This window comes from Artemia franciscana, unplaced genomic scaffold (assembly GCF_032884065.1).
Source record: "Artemia franciscana unplaced genomic scaffold, ASM3288406v1 PGA_scaffold_49, whole genome shotgun sequence".
Taxonomy (NCBI): domain Eukaryota; kingdom Metazoa; phylum Arthropoda; class Branchiopoda; order Anostraca; family Artemiidae; genus Artemia; species Artemia franciscana.
This window is the reverse complement of record NW_027062689.1, coordinates 397,996-425,192: the sequence shown is the minus strand read 5'-3', so window position 1 is coordinate 425,192 and position 27,197 is coordinate 397,996. Positions and strand designations below refer to the sequence as shown.

General features: G+C 32.9%; 1 long non-coding RNA gene across 2 annotated transcripts in view; it reads right to left on the bottom strand.

Moving 5' to 3' along the window:
* Positions 1–4,262: 4,262 nt before the first annotated feature.
* The window catches only part of LOC136041909 (uncharacterized), a 53,366-nt gene continuing 30,431 nt past the window's right edge, over positions 4,263–27,197 (bottom strand). Inside the window, exons 2-4 of one of the 2 annotated variants that reach the window (XR_010621126.1) lie at positions 24,970–25,091; positions 18,862–19,039; positions 4,263–5,736 (exon numbers count right to left, since the gene is read on the bottom strand). This is a non-coding gene — a long non-coding RNA (uncharacterized LOC136041909). Of the gene's footprint in view, positions 5,737–6,863; positions 7,274–18,861; positions 19,040–24,969; positions 25,092–27,197 lie in introns of those variants that run through there. The other variant, XR_010621127.1, reaches the window with a different exon arrangement.

Genomic DNA, 27,197 nt, shown 5'->3' with positions numbered 1-27,197 from the left:
TGATTTTTAATTGTGCTCCATTTAATCGAAAAACCGAAATACACTTTCGGATGATGTATTTTTCATTCAAACTAAAAAAGGAAAAAGTTAAATGGCTTGTCTAAGATTTTCGGGAAAGTAAGTCTCGGTGTTTGGTATTTGTCGTTTATCCGGATCTCTTATCCAAGCTAAACAAGTTGTAGCAGGACCACCCAACCGATTCTGAATAATTTTGCTATACAAACTAAAAAAAACTATGCATAAGAAAACCAAAAGATTCGAAGCAATAATATTAGTAGGCAGTAGTCATTAACAAGTACACACTAACAAGGACGTGCATAGAGGGGCCCTACTCCCCCCATCCCAAATTTATGGTTACTTCTTATTCAATTTACCAAATAACATTTTTTTAAAATAATTTACCCTACCTCCAAAAAGGAAAAATTCGTGGGTATATGCCTGACTTCTGATATAGGTTTTCAGATTCATGTCAAACCAATTCCATTTTTGGCTTCTCTAAGGCAAATATGAGGTCAAAATCAGGGGAAAATACAAATAATTTTTAAGTTTTTACGACAGGTGTTTATATAAACTATCACTGATATAGTTCGTGGGGTCATTAATTTGGCCAAACAAACTAAAAAAGAATTTATATAAGAAAATCAGTTTCCAACCTTCGGTTTCGTTTATGTCCACTATTCTCTTGATATGCTGCAACGATATTAGCTCTGCGTGTTTATACAATTTATTGGGTGTTTTTGAGGGTGTTCCAACTCTGGATGGTGTTCTCGCCGGTAACGGAAGAGTTGAGGTGCTTGCACCAGATGCGAACTTGCTTCGTTTTTTACATACCTGTAACAAGAAGGAGTTATTTCATGGTCGGTGGAAGTATATATAAGATTACGGAAAAGCTTTTGCCATTTTCAACTCACAAGTTGCCGTCCTCCAGAATAAAAACTAACTTTAAAGAAAGAATCCAACTCAAAAAAAAATTAAAACTTTATGACATTATTTTATTAAATCATCCAAAGCAGCAATGCGTAATTTAAGGAATTTCAGCTTTCAGAATTATCAAAATATTGTAGGAAACATCCATTTTGGCGTCTTCCTTTAGTTATTGTCCCTATTTATTCAGTTCAAAGTTGTTATTTCTTTGGGGACCTGGATAGGATGTAGCAGTAACAATTTGTTTGCAGTAATTTCTATTTGTTTTAATGGTAAATTCTTCGATCAGTATATGTTCTAATTAATTTAGTTCTTATCTTAGTTTTCATAATAGGTATTTCTTCTTTCAGATTTTCTATTCCCTAAAATTTTCTTTAAAAAAAAATTCATAAATCTTCTATTTGCCCAAAATTTCCTATTTCCAGAAAGCGTTGTCTATATTTCTTAAATTTCCTACTTCCCGAAAATTTTCTATTTTCGTAGTGCTTTGTTCCTGTTTCCTATTTCTTAAACTTCTTACTTCCCAAAAATTTGCTATTTTGAGAAAATATCGTTTCTTTTTCCTATTTTGAAATTTTCAACTTCCCAAAAATCTATTAAAAATCAATTTCTACTTTTTATATATTAAATTTTTAATCTTCGCTAAATATCTTTAAAATTTTATTCTTTTTTTCAGAAAACGTTTTTTTTCGAATTGTAGAAAAATTGGTTTCCCTTCCTATGTATTAAATTTCCCATCTTCCCAGAATATCTTTAAATTTTCTTCTTTTTTTCAGAAAATGTTGTATCAGGAGTATCTACAGCAAAGTATTGCTGAACAAGACCTGTGAATCTCAACTTGAAGACTCAGTTACTTTTTATTTAATTATAATTAGCAATAAATTGGTAGTAATAGTCACATTATTTTCAGATGTTTAAATTTACTTTGTTGTGCCCTATGGACTGTTTTCTTTTCTCTGATGGAAATATATTGAAATTTTCTTGCATAAGCTCACTTTTTTATGTGTATCTGCAAGGCTAAATTTAGAATATTTAAATTTGTTTATTATTAATCTATATACACCTATATATCTTTGAATAGGCCTGTGCAGAGCCCCTCCCCTTCAAACTAAAAGATTAAATGTTTGTTAATATCGAGTGTACTTCGTAGAAAAAAGCCGTTTAGTAATTTTCAATTCGTTTGATATATAGTCCAAGTAGAATGACTTAGTAACAGATTTCTAATACACGTATTAATTATGTCCTTGTCGGCCAGCCATGTAGGGTCAAACGAAAAGCGGGGGTGGGTGGGAGGATGTCACAAGGGAAGATTTAAGAGAAACGGGAACTTCTTATGATGGTGGAAAGAGGGAGGCTTGGAATAGCTTGGGATGGAGGCAGAGCATGCGTAGCTGTATTGGTCTGAGGCAGCTTGATGCTGCAGTTACTTGACTCTATAAATATTTAACTAGGTCTGCGTAGCTGTCACCCTTAAAGGTCGTATCTAACATTTTCATATATCTAGATAATTGGCAATACCTTTTCTCAAGTTTTTTCTTAAATGGTGAATCAGAAAGGCAACGTACGAATAATAACACTTTGACTCTCCTGATCCACATCGCCCTATTGGTCTTCCCTATGAGAATGGCTTGACAAACGGTTTTTGTTATGTCAGTAGAGTCAGATTATCTAACAGTTTGTGGTAAGAAGCGACCCGGCTCATAGTAACCAAAACTCTAAAAAACGGCATTTTGTTACCAATCGTTACATTAAAAGAATCAACTTTTAATGTTGATTTTAAATATATAAGTATCATCAAGTTTAGTCTTACTTAACAAAAGTTATGAGCCTGAGAAAATTTGCCTTATTTTAGAAAATAGTGGAAAACACCCACTAAAAGTCGTAGAATCTTAAGAAAAATCACACCATCAGATTCAGCATATCAAATAACCGTACTGCAGAAGTTTCAAGCTCCTAACTACAAAAATGTGAAATTTTGTATTTTTTGCCAGAAGACAGATCACCGATACGTGTTTATTTGTTTGTTTTTTTTTTCATTAGGGGTGATCGTATTGACCCAGTGGTCCAAGAATGTCGCGAGAGGGCTCATTCTAATGGAAATGATAAAAGTTCTAGTGTCCTCTTTAAGTGACCAAAAATCAGAAGGCACCTTGGCCCCCTCTCACGCTCATTTTTTCCCAAAGTCACTGGAACAAAATTTTGAGATAGCCATTCTGTTCAGCGTAGTCGAAAACTTAATAACTATTTCTCTGGGGACGACATAATCCCCCACAGTCCCGGAGGGAGGGGCTGTAAGTTACAAACTTTGACCTTTGTTTACATACAATAATGGTTATTATGAAGTGCGCAGACGTTTTCAGGGGGACTTTTTCACGTTGGGGTTGGGGTGGGTCGAGGGTTATGTGGGAGGATCTTTCCATGGAGAAATCCGTCATGTGAGAAGAGAATTTCCATGAAGGGGGCGCAGGATTTTCTAGTATTATTAAAAAGAAAACAATGAAAAAATAAATGCTTTTCTTTTTAACTGGAAGTAATGAGCAGCATTAAGGCTTAAAACGAACATAAAATATTCGTATATAAGGGGATTCGTCTCCTCCACAATACCTTGCTCTTTACGCTAAAGCATTTTTATTAATTTCAACTATTTATTCTACAGCCTTTGTGATTCAGGGGTCTTTCTTAAGGATTTGGGAGAAAATTCAAGCTTTACTGTAAAGAGCGAGGAATTGACGAGGGGGCAAAACCCCTCATGTACGTAATAAAAATGCACAAATATAGAAGTTCGTTACGTAGAAAGCCATTTAGCAAAAAAAAATAATATGCAAATTTTGTTTTAATTATTCATGTGCAGTGAGCCAGAATCAAAACATGCATTAATGCAAAAATGTTCAGAAATCAAATAAGAAAAAAAACAACTAACTGCAAGTAAGGAGCAACATTAAAACTTAAAACGAACAGTAATTATTTCATATATGAAAGGGGTTGTCCCCTCTCAACGCCTCACTGTTTACGCTATGTTTTTTATTGTTTTAAAAATTGAATTTGTGAGAAAGAGTCAAACTTTAGCGCAAAGAGCGAGGCGTTGAGGAAGGGACAACCTCTTTCCTATACGGAATAATTACTGTTCGTTTTAAGTTTTAATGTCGCTCCTTGCTTGCAGTTCCAAAAACTTGTTTTTAATTTTATATCCTTAAGGGATGACAATGTTACGAAAATAACAATTAGTCTCAAGATGGATATACTTCTATGAATATTAAATTTTATAATTTGTGGATATTAGCTATGACTGAAGGATAAACCAATAAGAGAACCAGATTAAACTAAAATCATAAATTCTATAGAATAATTACCTCGATACAACAAAAAAACTCAACTATCCTATGAAAATTAGAAATTAATCTTATGAAAATTAAAATTTAAGGTTTTATTTTCGTAACGAGAAAATCGATCAAGCGGATAGCACTTAACTTGATATACTACTAGTAAAGATGACAAATGTGGTGAATGTGTTATAAGTAGAATAGCCAAGTTACAAGGTGTATTTTCACTCCTAAAAAGTTTGGAAGAATAGATCTGCAAACTAAGATTAAAATATTAGCAAGCGTAAATATTAGAATATTCACTAAGATTAGTGACAAGCTTATCTAAACATCCTACAATGTACTTAAAGAGAAACTCGACATAAGTAAATCACAAGCATGGCATATTAGACTCAAATTACAAATGTCACAGTTGAGTCCACCAGAAATTTTGCGAGATTAATGTGTTAGGACAGAACCTTGTAGTTATTCTCTTTGTACTTTGACAATCTCACTAAGCCTTTCAATAACAAGTTTCAATCTTATATAGCTGTTAGGACACTAATACGATTACGAAGCTACTATATGGGGTTCACATCGGCATATTTTATTTTATTTTTTTTCATCCGCCTTGTATCCCTAGCCATGGAGCCTTTTGAGGGATAATAAGAGTATTATGATTCCAAAATGTGTTTATTGGTGCATAAAACTTTGAACAATGGTCAGAAGACGGCAGACTGGATTAGCGAATCAAACACAGCGGAAACTTCAACACTAAATGTATCTACTGACAGCCCAAGGGAATCAGCCTTGGCAAGAATGCGCTCTAGAAGTCTATGGCGAAAGCACAGTTTAAATAGTTTTGGAACCAAAACTGCCCAAAATCTATAACACATTTCGGTATATTTTCATCAATGACCAATCTTTTCAATACCTTGCTCAACTTACTTGACCTGTAGCCTCCATACTCATTTGTATTTTTCATTTCTCCAGGATGTTTGTAACGAATACAGAACGAAACTAGTAGGGGATGGTAACACCATCAATACATATTTAATTACCACCAACACAATCAAGGTAGCCTTGTTACCCTTCAACTGGCGAAGATCTCTCCAAACACTTCTGAGATATCACAAAATAATGTCTTCTTTTCAGAAGTGAATCAAGACGTGATTCATCATGCTCCTTTTCCAATTAATCAGTTTTAGACCCAAAACCTTCGAATAATGATTCTACCACTATTCCTAAGGGATCGTGGCACTGCGTTTAACTACTTTTGACATGATTCCTTCATTTTCAGCTCATCCGTGGATGCTTTGTCTTCTATTTTTGTTTTACAAAGAGATTGAAGACTGCGCCAATCTTAGATCACATCTTAGACCTCCACTTGGCATAGTTCCCATAATTGCAAAAACTCCATCCTCTTTTCCTTTTACCTTACCTAACAACTGCATTAGGTACAGCTGCGGACTAAGCAAGTTTCGGCACATGAAGATTGAATCGCAATTGGGACCTTAAATAGACAAGCAAGAGGTAAATACATAAAATAAGTAGTCATTGTGCCTTTCAACTATGCTGATCAAACTTCTTAACTCAAATTTTGATCCGATATATTTGGGGAATTAATGGGCTAGGGGGCGGAGCTTGTCCCTCGAATCACTTCTCACTCTTAAAAATGGAAGAAGAACTTTAGATTTCTGTTCGAGTGAGCTCTGAATGAGCGCCCAAATGAATTTATCTTCTTTTAGCTTTGTGTTTTTTTTTTTGTTTGTGCATGTTTATATAATAAGCTGGAAGAGGACTCTTATTTTGCCCAAAATTTTGCCACACGTTGACTGATACAAACTAAAGTTAATCCTTTTTTTTCCACTTGCACCTTTCTATATAATCTGGGCTGTTTAATTTCACATCAAACTTGAGACCAAGATGATCCACATTCGATATAAGTCCAAGCTCAAACCAAGAGCCTCGTTTAAAAAGCATATATCCACACAAATTTTGTCCCTAATAAATTTCTAGTAGCATTACGTCCTTATATCTTCTGTCAAGTTCAACAGAAAGAGAGGAAAATTCATTTTAAAACTTTCCATCTTTTCTCATTTCGAAATGGTTTGCCATAAATCTTAGCTCCCACTTATTAGTCCGAAAACTACGCTTGGAAGCTGAACAAAGCCCAACGCAGCAAAATCACAGACGTTATACGTTATGAAGCCTAACAAATTCGAAGAAATACATTTGTACGCTACTATTTTCCCTATCGGTTTAATTTTTTTTTTTTTTTTTTTTTTTTTTTTTTTTTTTTTTTTTTTTTTTTTTTTTTTTTTTTTTTTTTTTAGCTGTACCATGTACATGTATATTTTGTGGATTCAGCAAAAAGACAGGAAAATTTGAAAATTTCTCTACAAACATTGCATCCTTTCTAAATTTCAAATAGTTTGCATCAAAGCTACCCTCTGATTAGTGAACCTGAAAATTAAGCTTGAAAGTTGAATATAGCCAAACTCAGCAAAATCACGAAAAAGGTACACGATTGCATCCAATCCCAATGAAAACAAGAAAAAAAATACTTTTAGACTTTTATTTCTCCAGGACCCTTCATATTAATCTCAGGAAATAATGCTATAAAATCCAAAATATAACTATACTTATAAACATCCTTTATTCATACACATTCTCCAAAACATACAATATAAAAATAAAAATGTTAAGTCACTAAAATTACTTCTTTAACCAAAGCACTTGTTCGATTGCTGCACTTTGAAAGCTAAATTACGAGGACGAGTAACTTCTACCACGGAACTTTTAGGAAAGCAACAGCTCTGTGGTCGAAATCCATCTATATTTAAAGTCAAAAATTTGAAGTTTCTCGGCGCTGGTAAATTACCTTGCAATTTCAAATAAAATATAACTTAACTTTAATCTTCACTTATAATCCTCGATTAATTTGCATAAAACTATAATTTGCATACGAAATTAGCTTTGTGCAATTTCTCCTAACGTATTCTGATTATCTTTTCGTACTCGAACATCGGAAAAATCATTCTTGCAACCTATAAGAAAGGGAGCCGCTAAAAAACTTCATCTTAGGTTAATTATTGTTAAAACTTGCATTGGTAATAAAATAAAAATTTGTAAATGCTATTCTGAGCTATTCTGAATTTGAATCCTGATGACAAATATTGAGAGCAATTTCTGATATGTAAAATCCGAAACTGGTAATAATAAATGTGGTATATTCTAAAAATAAAACGAAAAAAAAGTCAGTAAAATGCTGATCCAAAACACCTAAGAAATTAGAAAAATTATCCAGAAACGAAAGAATGAACTAGTTTAAAATTGGTGCGACGCATTCCAGTGGGCATACTTAGGGTGGTTGGTCAGAGTTTGCCCTCCCCCCTCCATCCAAAAAACAACAACAAATCTTTCCGACTCGTGAAACTTAACAAAAATGGATAAAAACAAACTTTTGGTGTTTTTTAAAGTTTTCTTTGTACCCCTCCCCCTAGAGCAACAAAATCCTGGGTGCATCCTTGCCTGCAAGTTGCTACGAATCTTTGTCACAATTTTCTTTAATTTAATTTTCTCCGGTTTTCGTTAGTGAAATATAAAGGAACTTCTGCATTGGGGTCTTCTTAGTTTAGAGACTTAAGATACGAGTGTCGAACTGATCGGGGATAGTTTTCGGCTTCGTTTAAAAGAGCAGGGGGGGGGTGAGAGTTCTTTCTGGACCAAGGACTTACGCATGCTACTGTTCCGCCCAAGCAACTTACGCCTATAAGTTTCACACTGACCAAAGCCAAAAACATATTCTGGGTCTCCACATGCGTTCGAAATTTTCAGCAGTTTTTTTCCCGGACCACCCTCTGTTCCCTATATGATTGTACTCCGTTCCCTAGAAAATACTTTACGCCATTGTTAAGCTCTTCTCAAAATGCTATTACCACTTAAATTGTCCGTGCTAATGGGTATACTCCCCTTAATTTTCTTTTTGGGGGGGGTCTGCAGCTCCCCTTATATTGGTCCCGGTCAAAACCCCCCTAAAGTACATTCATACTTCATAGATCTACTTATTCTGTTTTCCCATTTTTTCTTTTCTTTTTTTTTGTCATTTTAAACGCCTCTCAATACCCAAATTATTTAAAATATTTTTACCTCAATGAGCCATTTATTCTGACCACCTCTCCAAAATACGAGAGACGATCAATTAACTCGATTGCAGAATTTTAATCATTCGGTGGTTTTTACGATTGAGCGTTTTTTTTTATACTAATTTTATAATGATCTTTGCCACAATTCCGCCACAATTTACTAAATTTGCTTTCGGTTGGTAAAAGTTACTAAAAATTATCAATGAGTTGGTAAACAATTCATTGGCACTTAACTGGGTATTTGGCAACCCAGTTTTTTGAAAACCCAAAATTAAACAACAATTCACGTAATTAGTAAGTTCAGTGGGGAAAAGGGATTTTCTAAGTGGGAACTTTTCTGGGGAACAATTTTCCAGGCGGGAATTTTTCATGTACTTGTAAGTTTTAAAATACGATCCTAATTAATATGCGGGAGGAAACTTCCACAGGGGAGAATTTTCCACAAAAGGAATTATTCGCTAAGAGGGGGGGGGGGGGGCTCTTGAATTTATTTCTTTTGAGATGGCGGCAATGTGCGATGGGTATGCTATTAGTAGCGTATAATATAGTGTGCTGTATTTTGATTCAGAACAAATTGACAAATGGGGTCCTAGCCTATAACTGATCTGATATTACTATTAATTAATTATTATTTTGAATGAGATAAATAGAAGGAAGTCAACACTTAGAAATAAATCTTATAAACACAAATTAAAAATATAAAAAAAGTATATTCTTAATGTGTTACCACATGTTCTGAATTAATAGGTTTCGATCGTGACTGAGGGAATAGAAGATAAAAAAGAAGAAATTCCACATTACAACTGTGATAAATCTAAAGGGAGTACTAGACATCTGTACACAAACCGTGATTTATAGCATATATTCTTCAGCTTACTAAAATGCATCGATTGGCTTGACCAATTTCGTGTACCTTATTTAATTTCCGGGAAACTTAAAAGTAAGGCCGTGTCCAGGGAGTTATCGGACATTTTTATAAAAAAAAAATGTCCACCTCGTAAAAACGTCACAATTGCAAATAATATTTTAAATATGTTTTTAAGTTTTTTGTACCCCAAGACCGAACGAAAATCCTGGATACACTCTTGCTTAAAAGTTTTAATTTTAGTCCAGTAATACTCTTATCTTTGCCCCCCTCTTGAGCAAACGCTGTAAGATCAAAATTCTGACTTATGCAGAAACGAACTTTCTGGGTCACTTTCATTTTATTCCAAGTTTTTCCACTACGTTTCTGTCGAATTCAAAATAATACAATTTTCCGGTACTAACTTTTCGCGTAATCCCGTATTTTAAATATTTGCAACATTAAGCTCCATCTATTTCATTGACAACGAATATTAACCAAAATCTGTTTCGAAGACTCTAGAACTTTGAAAGGATGTACGCTGTACAATCACTATTAGCTGAAAAGAGGAGGGAGACATGGCTCTTTTTTAGTCGATTTATTTGCAAAATTCAGGAAGATATAGTCGGTATTTATTTCACAAATACTTCAATTACGAGTACATGCAAAAAAAAATATAAAATAATATTGAAAACAAACTAAAATGTAGTGAAAAAATCAAACAAACGCGAATTAAAGTCAGAGTGACCGAGCACAAATCCGTACAACATTAGTTTTCTATATATCAGATTATAGCAATTGCTTCAGAAGAGGATACAAACAAGATTGATACGCAGGGGGGAGGAGGTCGAAACAAAGACTAGCAATTATTAAGGCTTATATGTGCAAAAATATGCAAACATGTATTTTTGTTACGTTTGTAAGAGTCAGACAGAAATCTCCGGGGGTGGGAGTGTTCAAACTGGATAACCCTCCATATTCCCCTTGGATACGGGCCAGGTGATAACGAAATTTTTTATATCCTCTTTTTTCTATTCATTCAAATGGCAAGAAAATGGAGCTGTTTAAGGGAAATGGCGATTTTGCCATATCTTCCATGCTTAAGAACAACGGGTTGGTCCGAGGGAAACAATGGGTTGTCAACTTTTTTTACATTAAAGAAAAGCAGCTGTTCGTTGATTCCCTCCACTCCTCTTCCTCTCATAAACAAACAGCACTTGACAAACTAATTCTAGGATTTGAGACCCCTCCCTCCCCCCAAAAAATAGGGGGCACTTTTTTCCCAAAAGTTATTAGTACTTCAGAAGCGTTGTTCTCCAAACGTTAAAATTGAGAGGTCAGGCGAAATCAGTCTAAAAAACCCAAAGTAATCTTTTTGTTTTCGTGTAAATTAATATGATGTAGCATGGCACACCTTGAATTACTGCAACCAACATAAGAATTAACCATATAAACATAAATCAAAAATGCCCAAAAGATACCATTCTCTTTACGCAGAATTTCAAATGTGAGGAGCGACTAGTTTGATAAATAGTAAAAAATATGAAACTAATTACAATATTTAATCTAAATCAGAAAATGCAATAAGAACTGTAATGCCAAGTTGCAATCAGAATGCAATCCAGAAAAGACTAAAAACTCCCTAATGTGCCGTTCACACAAGTGTTTAATTACAATCCGAGTCGTAAAGCTGTGACAGGCGACTATAAATTTCGTCATGCGAAAACGATCAAACAGAGGCAGTACCCAAACTGAGCAAGTGTGACTAAAAGTTAATGTTTTTGCACAAAAAAAAAAAAACTTTGATTAGAATTATAGCAGCAATATCTAAAACATTAGTTCTCAAAAGTAAATAAACAAATAGTAACTCAAATAAAACAGAGTAAATCAAACAAGCAAGACAGATAAAGAACAAACAAGACAAATAAATAATACAAAATTAAGTAATATTTAAATAAATGGCTAAACAGATGGTTTATATTTATTTTAAAAATATTTATCCAGCTACTCGAATTTTAGGAATCCAAATCACAGTAAAGATGGTGATTTAATTAATCAACAAAGTATATCATTAGGTTGAGCGATTACTTTCCAGATTTTTCTGGAAATCTTTGTGCGATTTTTCTAATTTCTTAGGTGTTTTGGATCAGCATTTTAATGACTTTTTTTTCGTTTTATTTTTAGAATATACCACATTTATTATTACCAGTTTCGGATATTACATATCAGAAATTGTTCTCAATATTTGTCATCAGGATTCAAATTCAGAATAGCTCAGAATATCATTTACAAATTTTTATTTTATTACCAATGCAAGTTTTAACAATAATTACCTAAGATGAAGTTTTTTAGCGGCTCCCTTTCTTATAGGTTGCAAGAATGATTTTTCCGATGTTTGAGTACGAAAAGATAATCAGAATACGTTAGGAGAAATTGCACAAAGCTAATTTCGTATGCAAATTATAGTTTTATGCAAATTAATCGAGGATTATAAGTGAAGATTAAAGTTAAGTTATATTTTATTTGAAATTGCAAGTTAATTTACCAGCGCCGAGAAACTTCAAATTTTTGACTTTAAATATAGATGGATTTCGACCACAGAGCTGTTGCTTTCCTAAAAGTTCCGTGGTAGAAGTTACTCGTCCTCGTAATTTAGCTTTCTAAGTGCAGCAATCGAACAAGTGCTTTGGTTAAAGTAGTAATTTTAGTGACTTAACATTTTTATTTTTATATTGTATGTTTTGGAGAATGTGTATGAATAAAGAATGTTTATAAGTATAGTTATATTTTGGATTTTATAGCATTATTTCCTGAGATTAATATGAAGGGTCCTGGAGAAATAAAAGTCTAAAAGCATTTTTTTTTTCTTGTTTTCATTGGGATTGGATGCAATCGTGTACCTTTTTCGTGATTTTGCTGAGTTTGGCTATATTCAACTTTCAAGCTTAATTTTCAGGTTCACTAATCAGAGGGTAGCTTTGATGCAAACTATTTGAAATTTAGAAAGGATGCAATGTTTGTAGAGAAATTTTCCTGTCTTTTTGCTGAATCCACAAAATATACATGTACATGGTACAGCTAAAAAAAAAAAAAAAAAAAATAAAAAAAAAAAAAAAAAAAAATAAAACCGATAGGGAAAATAGTAGCGTACAAATGTATTTCTTCGAATTTGTTAGGCTTTGGAAAAGGCTGTGAGGCTGTGAAAAGCCAGGTGATAACGAAATTTTTTATATCCTCTTTTTTCTATTCATTCAAATGGCAAGAAAATGGAGCTGTTTAAGGGAAATGGCGATTTTGCCATATCTTCCATGCTTAAGAACAACGGGTTGGTCCGAGGGAAACAATGGGTTGTCAACTTTTTTTACATTAAAGAAAAGCAGCTGTTCGTTGATTCCCTCCACTCCTCTTCCTCTCATAAACAAACAGCACTTGACAAACTAATTCTAGGATTTGAGACCCCTCCCTCCCCCCAAAAAATAGGGGGCACTTTTTTCCCAAAAGTTATTAGTACTTCAGAAGCGTTGTTCTCCAAACGTTAAAATTGAGAGGTCAGGCGAAATCAGTCTAAAAAACCCAAAGTAATCTTTTTGTTTTCGTGTAAATTAATATGATGTAGCATGGCACACCTTGAATTACTGCAACCAACGTAAGAATTAACCATATAAACATAAATCAAAAATGCCCAAAAGATACCATTTTCTTTACGCAGAATTTCAAATGTGAGGAACGACTAGTTTGATAAATAGTAAAAAATATGAAACTAATTACAATATTTAATCTAAATCAGAAAATGCAATAAGAACTGTAATGCCAAGTTGCAATCAGAATGCAATCCAGAAAAGACTAAAAACTCCCTAATGTGCCGTTCACACAAGTGTTTAATTACAATCCGAGTCGTAAAGCTGTGACAGGCGACTATAAATTTCGTCATGCGAAAACGATCAAACAGAGGCAGTACCCAAACTGAGCAAGTGTGACTAAAAGTTAATGTTTTTGCACAAAAAAAAAAACTTTGATTAGAATTATAGCAGCAATATCTAAAACATTAGTTTTCAAAAGTAAATAAACAAATAGTAACTTAAATAAAACAGAGTAAATCAAACAAGCAAGACAGATAAAGAACAAACAAGACAAATAAATAATACAAAATTAAGTAATATTTAAATAAATGGCTAAACAGATGGTTTATATTTAATTTAAAAATATTTATCCAGCTACTCGAATTTTAGGAATCCAAATCACAGTAAAGATGGTGATTTAATTAATCAACAAAGTATATCATTAGGTTGAGCGATTACTTTCCAGATTTTTTTAAATATTTTTATTTTATATTATTTAACACTTTTTCCGATTCACGAAACTTTCATTTATCTGAATATAACAGTTCTATAAAAATAAAAGGATCTTGAACAAGTTCTAAATAGATGTCATTAGCAATCCAGGCATGGAATCTAAAATGGCGACGCATCTCCATTTTAGCATTATGTTGACTATAAAACAACTTATTATTTTCATTGATTTTGAAAATGTCCATAAAGCTTGACGTTAGTAGAACTTGGAAAAACGTCTAAAGTAGTTAGGTCAAAAGTTTCAAAAGTGTTAGAAATAGTCCACAAGCAAGGGCAGTGGATCCTTGCATTTATTTTTGTAAAAAAAAAGAACTTATTCACGGTCCTTTTAAAAGAAACCTTTCCGGGAAGCTATTGTTCATCCTCGTTAAAGCTAAATGATCATATAAAATAATTAATGCCCAAAGCAAAGTAGTTAAACTTATTAATACAAAGCCAAATTTATGAACAGCTTATTTTTTAATTTTGACGTTACATCAGTTGTATTAATTGATAGTGTGGGTGCATGTACCCCCCTAACTTTAAGAAAATACCTGTTTTTGCTATAGTCATTGAAAAAAAATGATAAGAACAATAAATTTATCCCCATGGACATTCAAAAGTACATTTTGTCCCATTCACTCTCTTGAGCGAATCGACACCACTGGGTCGTACCTGTAGAAGAGAAGTGGGTAATTGAATTGGAAATACTTTGGTTTGAAAAGCCTATCTCAACCATAGTTTGTTTCTTATATATATTTGTTTCTTATATTGTTTACTTATTTGTTACTTATTTGTTTCTTATATTTTTATATATTCTTCTGAATTTATTAAGCTGATAGATAATTATTGTTTAATCCTTTAATCTCTTTTAATTTCAAAGCAATTTGCATTCAACCTCCAATCTGATTGGTCAATCATACCAATTATGCTTGAAACAGTCCAATTATTCTAATAATGCACATGCTAATGAATATTGTTCAGTAGTCACGGGTAATTTTTTTTTTTTATCCACACGAGTCATTTGTGAAAATTAATTATAATTAATTATTTGGTATACCCTTCATCCTAGAAAGACTGACAGCTGCGAACTCAACCCCCTATACCCTCATATTAAGTAAAAAAGGGCAAATATTTTAGTTCAATTAGAATTTGTAAATACAGAAAAATATTATCTGAAATTTCGGAACGCATATTTTATTGTAGCTCGGGCAAAACTTGACAACAGTGTCCAAAAGATAAAATTCTTAACTTGGTTTTAACCAGTCAGAGTATAGAGCGCTTATAAAGTATCTTTAAATCCTGCACTTACTCTGAATGGTTAAAATTCAGACAAGAGTAATAGCTCTCACACCTGGATTTGTAAGCAAGAACACATGGGGACGGTGGATAAGTCACTGAATTAAGAATTACATAAATCACTCTAGAATCCGGCTCAATAACAGAAATTAAAGTAACAAGATTAAAAATAGCTATAATAATTGACTGTTGAAAAAAAAATTGAAAAAAGAATCTGGCTGAACATCAACTCTTCTTCCATAGTCTACAATAAATTTCTTTTTCGATTGAAATTTTAACCATGAACTCTTTAAGCAAGAATTGGAAGGGGAAGATTTTCAAGAGAGGAGGAGCCATTGAGGGGGAAATTTTTATAAGAAGGGACTGTCAAAGTTGAAAAGAAAGGACAAAGATAGAACTCAAACTGGATAGTAAAACTTTGGCCGAAACAATTAGTATATTTGTTTTATATTGATAGTTTAGGAACATACACGCGCACGGGTCCAGCCTTTAGATTGCAACAGTCATTGGTGGGGTAGAGGGGATCCATTACCTCAAAAGTGGGTATTCAAGCGCAAATATTCCAAAGCTTATCAGTGAGCCCACTAGACAAGTATTAGGGGGAAGAGATGTTTACAAGAACGAAGTTTCAAGGCGTATAAAGAATGAACAAAGATTGTATTGGATGTCTGTCTTCCGAGATTTATGGCCTCAAACTATCTTAAATTTCTTTCATTATATCATTCAGGCTAGCTGCAATTTGCGTCGGCCCTACAGATTATTACTTAAAGTTGTTAAAAAGTACCTACTTCAATGGGAGAATAAGCCTTCAAACTAAGATTAGAATATTGGAAGCCACGTTTATATTATTTTCAAATTTGGCTCTGCAATATGGGCACTTCAAAAGGCAGAGATAGATATGGTAGGTGTTTTCCAGAGGAATTTTCAAGGGATAATTTGATGTACTCGTTTGACTATGCGTACATAAAGAAAAATAAGCTATGCGAAAAATGAGATTCGATCCATCTTTTTAGGGCTATTAACGCATTGCTGAATAATGGCTAAAATTGAAAAAAAATAAATTAAAAGAATTTGTCAAAAATATTCTGAGAAAATAAACATCAATCCCCTTGACGTAGCTACATCACTCTCTTCTTCCCTATCTAACGATTTAAGCTAATTAAATTAAATATGCGAAAAATGAGGTTCAGTCATCCTTCTAGGGCTATTAAGCAATAAAAGTTACAGATCGGCTGTGACAATTAAATGTACGAAAAAAAATATTTTGGTCGAAAATGAGTTATGTATGTGTCATGGGTAAACTCAGCACGAGAAATTGACTGGTAAAGTCAGAGTTCTCCTATCAAGTACCGTTACGAAGAGAAAAAGAGACATAGGCTAACTGGCGTAAATCTCTTTTTATCAGGTTTTGTTGCAATTCAGAATGACAGAAGAGGATAACCTTATGAGGCTATAACATGGGGACCAGGAATTTGTCTCTTTTTTTCTAATTAAAAATGATACATAAACCATAAAATAAATAGTTAACTTTAATTTATCGGAATATTCAAAATACTTGAATTTAATTTATACCACTGAAAAGAGCAGAAAAAGCTGGTTTAGAATATGTTTCCTTTTTTCAAACACGGAACTTTTTTCCGTTTTTTGGCTCTCTTGAAAAGTTACAAAAATGGAATATGTCGCACTTCTAACTATTACAGCCAAGATGAAGGATGACAGATTGTCAAATTTTTTTTTTTCAGGCCCCCTAATAGGGCCAAACCAAAGGCAGGTCGTCTTTTAATGGACTAGAAAGAGGTCATAACAAAGGACTTAGGGAAATTGGAACAACGGAAATTAGAACTTAACTGGAGTGATTAAAAACTGCAGCTTTAAACAGACTGCGATGAAGTCCGCACGGCTATGGTACCCTCAGAAACTGTTGCAGCGAGTTGGCAGTAATTGTTTAGTACCCAAAAGGACGATGGGAAAGGGGATCAAGTTAAACCCTTCCTTTTCCTAAATCTTGTCTACTTTCTATTCAAGGAGTACATCAAAATGAGTAGTTTGAAAATTTAAGGGAATTTAGTCTTGCAGCAACCCAACTCTTATTTGGGGTAGTTTTAATGGTTGAGTCTCGATGCGTAGAAAATAATTTCTTTGTAAGAGGTAGGGGAGAAATAATATGACTAGGACCGAAAATACTTTAGAAGCTCTAGCTTGAAAAATCCTGATATCATTTCGGTCGTTATGTGTAATAATAAAGACCAGTGTTAATACTAAATAATACAATATGTGATACCTACCAGAGATTTTTCTCATACAGAAAATATTTTAAAGAATTTGTCCTTCGATTTCCGTAAAATTTCAAAAAATATTCTACAAAACCGAATTTAAGTTTTACGAAAATATCACATAATATCTTTAGATTATAGCAGCCGGTAAAAACAACTTATTGAATTAGGTCAGAAATATATTTTAGCAGCCTCTTGTCAAATATACGGAGGCATGAAAATTTGCTTGAATAATATCCGAACGCCAGGACACAAACAGTTTCGTGGCACGTCTCTGACTGATAATATCTTTTCATCTTTTTATTTATTTTGCTACTTTTTAACCAAATATTCTTTTGATTAGGCGCTATGTGCGTTCAAATTCAAAATTTTAAGCGTATGCTTATTATTGCATTTAATAAGTAAGCTGTCCCTCCCCTTTTACTTCAAAAATATTTTTTTTATATTTTAACTTTTTTCTCTTTCTCTTTCGGGAAAAAAACTATGGGAATATTTAAGAAGGTATATATACATATATATATATATATATATATATATATATATATATATATATATATATATATATATATATATATATATATATATAAAGCAAGCCGTTTTGAAATACTTGTTTGTTGTTCCAGGGCAGATACGTATGAAAGAAATTTTTTGGGGGGAGGGCAAAGAGGACGAATTCAGGAATTCGAGATGGGGTGGAACTCCCACTTCCCCTTGTACGTCTCTGTTATTAGGAATAATAAATTAAAGAAATTCAGTTTCCTTCCTTTTTTTTTATTTATACGTTCTGTTCACAAGTTGATTTTACAATACATGTGGTATTTTAACTAGAAAGAAGTAATGACACGAAGGAAAAAATTGATTTGTAAACTGTTTGTTCAATTGTTTTGTAATGGTTGTTTGCAAACCTGACAACGTGTTGGACACTTGAGTAGATAAGACCACCGTCATATGCCAAGTCGATTCACTTTCGTGGATTCCGTTTCGTTACAAATACATTTTCAATTTATTATTATTAAATATTTTCTCGTTTTTTTTTCTCAGGAATTCTGATTCCTGATGAAACCTGGCTTATATGACAGTCATCTGGTATAATTTTTGTACTATTTCATCCTGACTACGTGACGTTCACGTACTCATTAAAAAAAATCCAGACTTTTTGAAATTCTAATTTAACATATCGAACATTTCGTATTTTCACGGAGATGGAGATCATACCTTGAAGAAATTTGACATTCCTTCAGTGAATGTCTTAAAAGAAGTTGAGAATCCATACCCAAAAATTTATATTTTGACGATTCACGAATATCAAAACCATGTTTAAATGGGTAGAACTGCATAACCAGACTATGATATTTATAACTGTTAGTTAACAAAAGAACAAGTAGAATCAAATTTAAAAAATCTCTCTGGTTTCCGGGACATGTGCCATGTGCCACAAAATCTAAAATCCTAAAAAGGAAAAAATTTTCGGAAGGTAATTTGAATTTTGTTTCTTGAAAAAAAGTAACAACTAAAATATATGTTTTTGTAGTTCCATATCAAGCGAAGAAACTGCTCTTACGAGCGTATATATGAGAGGGTGCCGAGTCAATTCTCTATTTGGATTCTGCAAGAATATATTAGAGAATATATAAAGAATATATTCTTTTAGGAACTCTTTTAGGAACAAAAAAAAGCCATTTTTATTTGTTTTGTAAGCCATGAATGTTTTTTGCTTACTTGTAAGAGCTGATTAAACTAACTTACTGTTAAGTTACTCGTTTCTGAAACACTAAGCGACATTGACGAGTCGCTGAATACCGAGGAGCTGCCCAAACTCGCAGTGGAGTGCATCGGTCGAAGGATCGATGATACTGTTCGTTTCAACATGGTTGGTGTTCCCTTCAAAGTTCGACTAACAGCATCAGACGTTCGTGAGGCAAACCTAAATAATAGGGTTATCGTTACTTCTTAACAGTTTGGTTTACAAAACACATACTATCAAATACCAATACAATATAATGTGGTCTATTAATCAATACAGGTAGAATACCCTTCCCCTCCTGCCGGCAAAAAACAACAACAATTATCAAAAATCAAATCAAAAAAAAAACAGCCGCAAAACTTATTTTACGTTTGTTTTTCTCTCATGTATTATGCTACTATATCCTAAGCAAATAAATAATGAACAAAATAAATAATAATAATGAACAATAATATAAAATAAATAAAGACATAAATAATAGTAATTATGAAAATTGAAGAATTAAACAAAAATATAAATAGATAGATATTTATTGTAACAAAAACCATTTCGGGCCATGGTAAAAAAAAAAATACACAAAATAATAGCATATGATAATACCACACACAAAAATACATGGTACATAACAATAAAAATGAAAAAAAAACACAACGACTGCAAAGCAAAAACAAACATAATAACACAAAACAAACTCACATAATTGTACAATAATAATGACAATTTCCCGTGGATTCTGTTCACTCAAAGAAGGTAAAGTTCTATACCTTACTCTTTTTTTCTAAAAAAATTAGGTTAGAAATGTTCAAGTGGAGGAGAGGTATGTCGTGCCTTCGTTTTTCAATAAAATATAATGATAAATCGTCGCAGAAAAAAAAAAAGAAACTTCCCACCCAGATTCTGCTCATCTTGGGCGCTCAGCGCCCGAGATGAGCAGAATTTTGAGCAGATGAGCAGAATCACGGAAAAACTTAACTCCTTCCTTTCTATTACTTGTTCTATTACTTGTACTGTTTATGTTAGCTTGTTTTCTTTCCTCTCTAAGTTACTAATATCCGTTTTACCTTTTCTGTATATGTATTTTGTTTGAGTATTATATTATGTATATAATTTATCTTTTAATGTGCTATGAATTGATTTAATGTGCTTTTTAATGTGCTAAAAATATTTATATTTTTTTCAAGGAATTGATAAAATTACAGTTTTAAATAATAGTTAAGAAATGATTAATTCATTTTGCCAGTTAGATTTTCCATTCTTACTCTTACATTCTTCTATTTTTAAGTGCATCATTCTTTTTTAACTTTTTTTTTATGAATTCGTCCTTTTTCTTTGTCTTTCAACCCCAAAGTTTGAATTCGGCCACTCAGGGATTGTGATAGAGGCAAATATGGCATAAGCCCTTTTTAGGATAGTATAAAACATTATCTCATTCACTTGTTGATAGGTAAGTCTATCAACCATCCGCCCATACGTCATTCCTTTAATTAAGGTAGAAACCAGGTATTTTTCAAAATCTAGGCGGGGTAGGTATTGTGTTTTTTTGTTCAATGAAAATACCAAAAAAGCTACTTTTTAAAACGTAAGAGACGAGGGTGACCCCCCACCCAATTAGAGTTCCTGAAAGAATTAGATGTTGTTCATAGAGTTGTGGCCGGGAATGAGGGTAAAAGTTGGGATGTGAAAATTTCTAGCGTTTAAAAACAAATTGAAAATATTTTGACTGGTCAAAAAAGAATGTTCACATTTATTGTCAGGTCAGAGAGATTAGGGGAGAACCCATTACTTACAAGGTTCATTGAAAAAAGTGATGCTTCAAGGTTGGTGATTGAATTAAAACATCTAAGACCTAAATATAAAACATTGTTCGCCCCCTGGAACCCTCTTAGGTCTACTCACATCTAACACCCATGATTTTCTTCGATTCTTCTTCGGTTATTTCAAAATTATTCAAGTTTTTAGGGGACAGATATTTCGGGGTAGGGTGAAACAAACCCCCAACCCCTGAATACCGTCTTGCCCACAACTACCTTAAACTGCATATGAACATCTTTTTATTACAAATCAAATTTTTGATTTTTGAAATTTAAAGCTGTGTAAAATTCCACTTAACTAATTCAATTAATCAGATTTCATCCTCACACTCCTTGTTACTTTCAGGGTTGATTGTGTGCCACTTGGTGAAAGAAGAAAGTATATTGATAATACTAAAGTAGTCAGGGTCCTGGGGCACCAAATCACTAAAATAAAGGGCGGAGGGATTTTTTCAGTTTTGTTTAATGAAGATAAAAAAAAAACATTTCAAAACCTAGAAGGAAGGCATAGAGGGCTAAAAAAGACTGCTCCAATCTGACCCCCCTCCCAAATTGACAACCCCGATAGGGTCGGTATTCGCCTCGAATGTGTGGGTATGTAAATAAAAATGTGTTGTATTTGATGCGTGAGTTCAAAACATAAAATAATTTAAGAGACAACATCATTGGGGTCGTGAAATATAATGAATAGTGGTTATTGAGCCTGGGGAGAGAATTGGGAGAAAATAAGCAGCTGGGAAGATTTTCCAGGGTAAGCATAAATGATGAACATGATGAATAGTGGCTATTAAGCATGTGAATCAATTAGGAAAGAATATTAGGCTGCGGTCAGGAAGACTCCCCACAGCAAGTATTGATCACATTGAGAATTGGTGGGGAATATGATCTAAGTTTGTCTTTCTAATCAGTTTCCCCATGGATACGGCCTTGACAATAATTATCAACTTACTCTAGCATGTACACATAAATCTATTGCATGAGGGACGGGTACTTAAAAAAAGGGGGAAATTATATGACATATAGATAATGATGGAGAAAATAGAAAAGTATGAATTTTTCGTATTGAACCGGTTTACCCTTATGTGCGTTATTGAATTCACAATTACTATAAAAATCATGCTAATACAGTAAATAAGATTTTTTTTATTATTTAGTCCACCTTTTAAACTATGGAAATTCCATCTACCGGTTAGCTCTCTTTTCGCTTTCTTTTATTTGGTTTTCAAGATACTTACAAATTTCAAATTTTCCCAGATGCACGATATCTCTTATTTTCTTCTACACAAATAGCTAAAAACTAGAGCAGCCTCTGAAATCAAAATTGTTTTTACAATAAAAAGAAAAAAACAACAACAACAAAAAACAATGTTATGACTAAATGAAATACTCACAGTTTCTCAAAAAACTTGAATTATATTTGCAGAATTTATGGGTTTGATTGTCCACCCCCTATTGAGAAAGTTTCAGAGAGATCTAGAGCAGTGGGAAGGACATTTTTTTAGAGGTAAATTGACAGATAATACTGTATTTACGAATAGATAAGACAAATTATAAACATAGCTCGACTTCAAATGAAACAAATTTGTTAATCTTTAAAGAGTTAATTTATAATAAAATATCTGTATTATGAATTGTCAATGTCTTCTTTTTTAATAAATAGTTGTCTATATTTACCCTTGATCGTAGTCCTGAAATCCCCATTAATTTCTTTATAGATATGGACTATCCTACTTTCCCCTTCACTAGCTGTCACCTCAGCTGCAGTGCTCGTATCTCAAGACATTTTTTGTGTCTTGTATGGCTTTATGGCTTCCACAAAGCCATTTGCCATTTACGGCTTTATGAGCTTCATTATATTTCCTTTTGATATTAGTCTAATACATATAGCATTGTGTGTATTATAATGGGGCGCAACTGATTGGGGGAAAAACTAAAAAACAGCTCAATCTTAGCATGCGTTACTGGGTAGCAAAAAAAACTTCTTGGTAACGGTGCAGAAAAGAATATCTTAAGGACATGTTACAAGCATATCTGGATTAAGTGCAAAAAAAAGTAAAGAGCTTTTGTTTTTTGAACAAAAAGTTTATTATCGAATCATTTTTCAATCTAATTTATTATACAGTTTATGATAATACCGTTTAGCCTATACTAATTGTGATACTGTTTTACAACAAGCTATTATTTGTTACAATACAACGTTTAACATTATTGATAAAACAATTATTACCTATAAAACTGGATAAAATTGAAGGAGAGACTAGAAAGGAGGAATATTACCTTTTCCTCTTACCATCCCGAGTCAAATCCTCAGATTCTAATGATTGCCCTTGAGATTTGTTGATGGTGATTGCTAATCGAACATTCCCTGTATCCCCGTCGTCATTTATATATCCCCCTGTGCCCCCCGGCGTCTCCGTTGTAGTTGTGTCCCTGTGTCCCGGTCATCATTTATATTCCCTGTGTCCCGGTCGTCATTTGTATCCCGGTGTCCCGGTCTGTATATACATTCGTTTTTGAAATGGTATATGATGAAATAAATTTTTGTATTTTTCCCCTTTTTTTCTATTTAGTTTTTTTTGGTTTTTACTGTTTTTTAGTTTTTTTTTTTCTTTTTAGTTTTTTTTTCTTTTAATTTTTTTTAGTTTTGTTTTTCTCCTTTATTTTTAATTTTTTTTTTCTTTTTCATTTTTTTCCCTTTTTTTATTTTTTAGTTTTTTTTAGCTTTTTCAGTTTTTTTATTAGTTTTTGTTTTTTTTTTCTTTTTATTTTTTTGTAGTTTTTACCTTTTTTTTAGTTTTTTTTGCTTATGTCCTGGTCGTCATTTATACTCCCTGTGTCCCGGTCGTCATTTGTGTCCCGGTGCTTTGTTGATGGTGATTGCTAATCGAACATTCCTTGTGTCCCGGTCGTCATTTATATTCCCTATGTGCCGGTGTCCCGGTCGTCATTTGTGTCCCAATGTCCCGGTCTGTAATTTCGTCAGTCGATAACATGACGTCAGTCGACACACAAACATGACGTCACTCGACACACACACAGACAACATATTTTTATATAAATAGATATATATATATATATATATATATATATATATATATATATATATATATATATATATATGTATATATATATATATATATATATATATATATATATATATATATATATATATATATATATATATATATATATATATATATGTAAAACTAAAAAAGGTAAAAACTACAAAAAAAACTAAAAAGAAAATACTAAAAAAATAAAAAAAAGGTAAAAAACTAAAAAAGAAAAAAAACTTAAAAAAGGTAAAAACTACAAAAACGACTAAAAAGAAAAAAAAACTAAAAACTAATAAAAAAAAACTTAAAAAACTAAAAACTGAAAACGAAAAAAAAACTAAACAAAGGAAAAAACTGAAAAATAAAGGAGAAAAAGAAAACTAAAAACTGGGACACAGGGAATATAAGTGACGACCGGGACACTCAAAGAGAAATTACAGACTGGGACACTGGGACACAAATAACGACCGGGACACCGGGACACAGGGAATATAAATGACAACCGGGACACTCAAAGAGAAATTACAGACTGGGACACTGGGACACAAATGACGACCGGGATACTGGGATTATAAATGACGACCAGGACACAACTACAAGGGGGATGCCGGGGGCACAGGTGGATATATAAATGACGACGGGGAGACAGGGAATGTTCGATTAGCAATCACCATCAACACAGCTCAAGGGGAATAATCAGGTATAGATCTGAATACGGATTGTTTTTCCCATGGACAATTTTATGTTGCACGTTCAAGAGTCGGTAAAACTGACAATCTATTTATATGCAAAGACAATGGGACAATGAAGAATGTTGTATGTTCGCAAGTTTTATGTAGTTAAAAACATATATATATATATATATATATATATATATATATATATATATATATATATATATATATATATATATATATATATATATATCTTTCTATATTCACAGGTGGGACACAGGGACACAAGTACAATGGCGCGTAACGACTCCAACAGCGCCACCCCAACAGCTAGTATATATCACTAACCACAAGTCAACACATGATTTGTGCTTAATCAATCAGAAATGGAGCTCGTTTATCCCCCCCCCCCCCCAAAAAAAACATTTACTTCTAACCATAAAAAGTTAAATGGCAAATTTTTTTTTCAAAAATCTCCAACTACAATTCAGTACCAATTGTGACTCCCTCCCCCTGGGTAAACATAAATTAAAAACAAAAAAAAACTGTGACAAAAAAAAATTACTTACTTCTAGTAAAGTCCTTGGAATTGTATTAGCTTCAATTCCAACTATGCACACTGAGCCAATGTTTGCATTTTGTGTAGTTTCACTTGAAACTTCTAACTCCCCAGATTGCTCCATTATTTAAACTAGAACAAACAAAGTTCTACTTAATTACAGTTGTAATAATACATGTTACCACAATAAATATTATATGGAATTGCTCCAAGATAAGTATGGACCCCCCTCCCAGTATATTTTATGAGACTAGCCAGGACCATTTACATTATTTGCTGTTGTACAGTGGTGCCAACTCTAAATTGCTGGAGAATGGTTCTTGAACCTCACCTACCATGTGATCGCAGTTACCAACTGGGCTTAAATTGCATCTCTCCAGCACTCTCTAGTCCCAATGTTTTGTTGCTTGATCTTAACACAGCAACTGGATCTATCACCATCATCAACTATGGAGCATCACAGTTCTTGCAACTAATTTGCTTGGAAGTGTGAATTAAGGTAATTATGATGCATAAAAATTTATCTCGTAGATCAAATATTATCCCCCACTGTTCCTTATGAATTAAAGCTATAATATGGATCACTAAAATTCACATAAGGTCTTTTTATTGGTCAGATACAAGTGAAAACTATTCATTAATCAGATGACCCAATATGAATATCTTAATGAATAATAATTCAACAATTATGAATCAGCTTATTTTATCCATTGCTGCCATTGATGATCTTGCAAAAAAAAACACCAATTGAGAATTTGTTTAGTCATTTTTACCTTTTTTTCTATTACCATCAGCTTTTAAAATCAACAGGTCAATTTCACATTTTATTTGTTTAGTTTTAGCTTAGATTTCTATTTTCTCAAAGTTGTAAAAAAAAACAAAAAAAAACAAAAATTAAGTGAAAATCTCTACAAGCATGTATGCAGCCAAGTAGCATTTTTGTGAGGGTTCTGCCCAAAAAAAATTACGATCTACAGATACACTTTTTTTGTTTTAACAACCCACCCAACTCTATGCCCCCCAATAAAAAAAAAATACAATATTTAGTGAATTGGTACCAACTACCCATTTACACCATGTTTAACTCTCTAAATGCATCCATGCCAAAATTTTGAACAAAAACTGAGGTGTAAGGTTGGGGGGAGATGGTCATGATCATGAACCTAGGGCAGTTTATTTAAGGCTCAAATATTGTTGAAAACAATCTCCATCTATATCCCATGTGATCAGGTGCAGGCTATATATTTTGAGCACTAGATATTGTTCCAATAAAATATGGTGGTGGTAGTGGGAGGGGGGAGAATGAATATAGCACTATAGAAATCACTCGTAGCTTGACGAAGAAGCCTCTCAAATAATAATGCAACTGACAACAAATTAGGGATCTAAAACTAAGAAAAGTGAGTGCACCAATATTAGGGGCAGTAGCTCATGGAGTGTAATTATAAACTTTTTACAATTTAAATATACAACAACATGGTAAATACCATAAAAATAAGTGATATATATTAAAATTATCCAGCCATTCATGTTAAATACTTCTATGTCTTATCATATTTAGGTAACATCCTTTGATATCTCACATATTTGGACACTTTCACCAAACCTATTTAAATGATTTTATAGACCTTAAGGTTTCCTGATCCCCTCTTATTGGCCACCAAAGCAGACCAAACAAAATCTAGGTCAGAATGGAAGATATTTTTTCCCAAAAATTTTACAAAGTATTAATGTAAACCCTATTGACCACCCAGTGGTTAACCCATTCCAATATAAATTTTTAACTTGTAAGTAATTGCTACTGCAAAATAGTCAGTTAAAAGAGACTTTGTTCTTGAGGCTTTTAAGAACATTTTGAGCATGAAAAAAATTGATGTTGAAAATATTACCATGATCCCAATAATTTAGGATGAATTTTAGGCCAACAGAGAATTTTCTTTCCAATTCATCAAACATTTTTACAGAATCTTTGAAAGACTCTGACCCAAGATTTATCAAAGAAATGAGGCTCAAAACACTTTTCTTGGGTTTCATCTGTTTCCTTTAAATCTATTCTGAAACTTCCAAAGTAAAATTTAGTTGGTGCATTAGATGTGAAATCCTTTGTACATGGGGACAGAGGTTCAAGTCCTGGTGGTGCTGGTTATTTGGTTTGGAATGGGGGTCAGTGGAATGACTCTGTAAGCTTAACCAGAGTTGACCCAACTTCTAAATGGGTACCTGGAGAAATCCAGGATG